This window comes from Eriocheir sinensis, chromosome 48 (genome assembly GCF_024679095.1).
Source record: "Eriocheir sinensis breed Jianghai 21 chromosome 48, ASM2467909v1, whole genome shotgun sequence".
NCBI classification, from domain to species: domain Eukaryota; kingdom Metazoa; phylum Arthropoda; class Malacostraca; order Decapoda; family Varunidae; genus Eriocheir; species Eriocheir sinensis.
In genome coordinates, this window is record NC_066556.1 from 11681418 (window position 1) to 11685803 (window position 4386).

Here is a 4386-nt window from a genome sequence, read left to right on the forward strand (position 1 = left end):
GCACGTTTACAGAACCGTCAGACAATCCTAGGGAGCCCCCTCCAGCTGCTGGTTCAAGAAACCCATTCTCTTTTCCCATTTTTCTTCCTTTCAAGGCAAACTGTACTAAATCGTAATCTACGAATTCAATTATTTCGTTGTTTGCTACACATTAACGTCAAAGTAACTCTGCTGTTCGATGTCTTGTTACCTACGAACATGCTTAAGATGAAGAAAAAGAAGATACGGAGGAGATTGAGGCAGGAAGAAAGCAAATAGAAATATGGGACAGATATCGAGGCAGACAGAACGAAGGACGGAAGGAAGGAATAGGGAAAATTAAGACTGTCTTGCCATATCTGCGGCCCAACTCATGGCATAGCTGTCACCCGACAAAGGTCCATGGTCCCTCCACGGATGGGGGCTGTGTCACAAGCAAAATTGAGCCTCGGGCAAAATTAAGCCCGGGCATCCACATATCTCTGTTATCTTAGCTGAAGCTCGTGTATGTGGGGTTCTTTTCGACTGATATGGCGTCTAGAACTAGCATGATCATCATTCTTTATTATGATGACAAAGACCATGTCAAAATTTGCCTCATTAAATAAGAAAGTACATATAGTTCGGCAGCTTTTCCTCGTCGCCAAGCCATCCTCCAGAGCAGCACTCCGACACCCATTTTTTTTTTTTTTTTACATTGCAGCCTATTGTGCCGGTAGGCTTCTTCCCGGTGGATCCTGATGGTCGGTCCAAGGCTTCTTTCCGGTAGGTCCTGATGGTCGGCCCAGCCCGTTCTGGCGCAGGCGAGTGTTTATAGTGGCGCCATCTTGCATTGGCTCATGCTGCCCTCCCAGAGCTCATCTTTGATCCTAGAATCTAGAGTCCGGGTTGATAGGTGGTCTTCTGGACAGCATGTGGGTAGTTTTAAGCCACTCGGCGGCGGCTGAAAAATCCCAGCTTGGTGGCACCGGGCGGGGATTGAACTCGCGTCCTCCTGAACACGAGGCCGTTACTTTGACGACTCAGTCACCGCCTCCCCATGATCGCACATTCATTTTTCTCAGAAAATAGTAAATCAATCACATATACATCAATATATTTCCACAGGTGAATACTTAGGGCATGTTCACACCAAGTTGCGACACCTGAGATTCATTAATAATGACAGGGGAAGGAAAAATATAGGCCCCTGTCATCGACAAAATTGAGCCTCGGGCAGAATTGAGCTTGGGCATCTATATGCCTCAGATTTCTTCGCTATTATATATTGTAAGATCGTTCTGTTGACATGTATGACAGAAATTACATAAAGTTCGGCAACTTTTCCTCATCGCCAAGCCATCCTCCACGGCAGACAGAGTAGTCCAGTTGGAAATAGGGGTCATCATGCACCCCCCTGAAATATACTTCTAATTGGTGTTTCTAGATTGGAAAAAATGTGTAGAAAATGATTAGCTATGTTAAAAAGTTGCCCGGATGTCCCACGTATGATTTTTATGCAAATTAGTGCCGCCATTACCGACAAATCTATTATTCGCTATATCTCAGCCTGTAGTGTAGATAACTCAACAAATAAGGTGTCTAGACCCATGTTTTCATGGTTAAAGATTGTGATAAAACTACTCTTGAAGTAACAGCACGTGTTCTTAGTATATAAATTAGTGCCGCCATTACGGAACAATCGATTTTTGCTATATCTTAGTCAATATTGCAGATAACTCAACAAATAAGGTGTCTAGACCCATGCTTTGAGGGGCATATATTATAAAATTACTCTTGAAGTGACCTCATGTGTCTGTGACAAATTAATGCTGTCATAGCTGACAAAAATCTGTGTTTTTTTCCCTGATCTAGCAACATTGATCAGAAGATTTCTGGGGGTTGCATGATACTCTTTTCTTAACTTGTTGCTATCAGCCTTGGTATTAATAGTCATTTCTCTTTTCCATTCCAGATAAACAGTGTAGTAGGTGGTAGCATAGTGTAGTTTGGTGGTGGTAGAAGTACTAACCCATCATGCCCAAAAGAAAGCGTGGACGCAGCATGGATGCTGCAACCCCCACCCCCCAAAGACTTACCTGCATTCTTCATTTACAAGCCTTGTCTGACCATGGTCGTTTTACACCCTTCAGTAAAATCAAAGGAACTGCCAATGAAAAACTACAGCAGCTTCATAACATCCGAGACCGACGCACCAAGCACATGACTCCCCATATCGTATGCAGTCAGTGTGTGACCAGATCCCCACAACTCTCCCTGATGACCTGGAAAGTTTTGGGTATCACCGCCAGTGTTATCAGCGATTTACTAGCAACCTCCATCTTCTGGGAGATGACGCAGAACCAGAAGCATCAACCTCACAATGGCATCACTCCCTCGTAAACTGTCTTCTGCACCCATCTTCCCACCACAGTGTATTTTCTGTGACAAAGTGGAGATCAAAGGTGCTGATCGCAAAACTGAGAGAGCTGAAAACTTCTCGTCCTATAAGAATAAAGACAATGCATGGGAGCAAATCGAAACACGGGCCGAGAAATTGGGTCTAGTTCGACTTCATCGACAGGTAAAAGACAAAGACCTTTTTGTTTGTGAGGCCAAACACCATCCATCATGCTTCAAATCTTTCCGCACAGCATTCGCTAACTACGAACGCAAGATTCACAAGGCCAAAGGAGCAAAGGATACTGATCATGCTTGCATGTCAGCTGCCCATGAGAAGGCACTCAGCTTAGTATTGGAGCATATTCAAAACCATGTTGTCCAGCAGAATGAGGTACTTCAGCTATCTTCCTTGCGTTTGCTTTATGTTGAGGAACTGAAGCAGCATGGATATGAGAACCCAAACTATCGCTCTGAGAAACTACTGAAACGCCTACAGAATGACCCAATCAAGGACGATGTCAGCTTCGTGAAGGTGAATCGTGACAAAGGCGATGCTATTTCATTCTGGCTTGTGTACAGTTCAAAAACCACTGTTTCTAATGCCCTTGCAAGAGCCTACACTCTCGGAAGCGCAGATAAGTACCAAGATGTTGCTCTCCTCCTTCGGCATAATATTCTTCAAGCTTTCAGCGAGTCCAAAGGCCTGCCCTGGCCACCGACAGCTGATGACATGGAGCTCCGTTGTGAAAAGCTCCTACCTCCAGACCTTGTCCGTTTCCTCAGCATTGTTATGGTTGGCAAGGAAGATTTAGAGATGAGCGATAAGATGAAGCGTCTGGTATTCTCCATTGGGCAAGACCTGTGCCGTGCAGTGTCTGAGGGAAAATGGAAGTTACCAAAACACATGCTCCTCTGTATGACTGTCAGGCACCTGTTCCGAAGCAAGCAGCTCACCACAGTATTGCACAGGCTTGGCCACTCTGAGAGCTACGATTTTGGCTTAGAGTTGGAAACTGCTCTGGCCAAGGCCCTGGATGAAGTCTCGACTTATCTGACACCCCAAATTGTGACAGGAGAGGGCAATATTGTCTTCCATTGTGAGTGGGACAACCTCAATAAAACCACAACAAGTGTGCACGGCAGCAACATTGTCAACAGTGCTGGAGGAATCATGGTTAAGTTATCTGCAATATTGACTGAGATATAGAAAAAAATTGATTTTTCCGTAATGGCGGCACTAATATGCATACTAAGATGCCATGGACATCTGCTGTTACTTCAAGAGTAGTTTTATCACAATCTTTAACCATGAAAACATGGGTCTAGACACCTTATTTGTTGAGTTATCTGCATTACTGGCTGATATATAGCGAATAATAGATTTTTTGGTAATGGCGGCACTAATTTGCATAGAAATCATACGTGGGACATCCGGACAACTTTTTAACATAGCTAATCATTTTCTACACATTGTTTCCAATCTAGAAACACCAAGTAGAAGTATATTTCAGGGGGGTGCATGATGACCCCTATTTCCTACTAGACTAGAGGAGGGAGGTCTGGCAATCCCCCGGCCGGGTGTTGCCATACCGCCCACACTTATCATATACCTCTCAAAGGGTGCATATCTCAACATTTTATAAAGAAATGGGCTTCCCCTACTCGCAAAGTTATATTTCAAGTTGAAAAACGCGATTTATAAGCATTTATACGTAAATCTGATAATATTGTTAGCGTTACCGTCAGCTCCGAGGCAGTAGTTATTTAACAACAAATTTAGCGTCACACAGAGCGCGGTAAACGTTTGTAGATCCGCGCGCTAACCCGTGACGTCATCGATTATTTGGTAGTTATTGGCGCGCGAGCTTTGTGAATCTCGATGTTCTCAAAACTACGAACTAAGGGCCCAAAACTACGCACTAAGCCTTTGTGGATCCGGGCCCAGAGAGAGAGAGAAACTCCCATCTCCAACCCGACACCAGAAGAGGCAGAGGCGTTCCTAGAGTATTTGGTACCCGGGGCGGA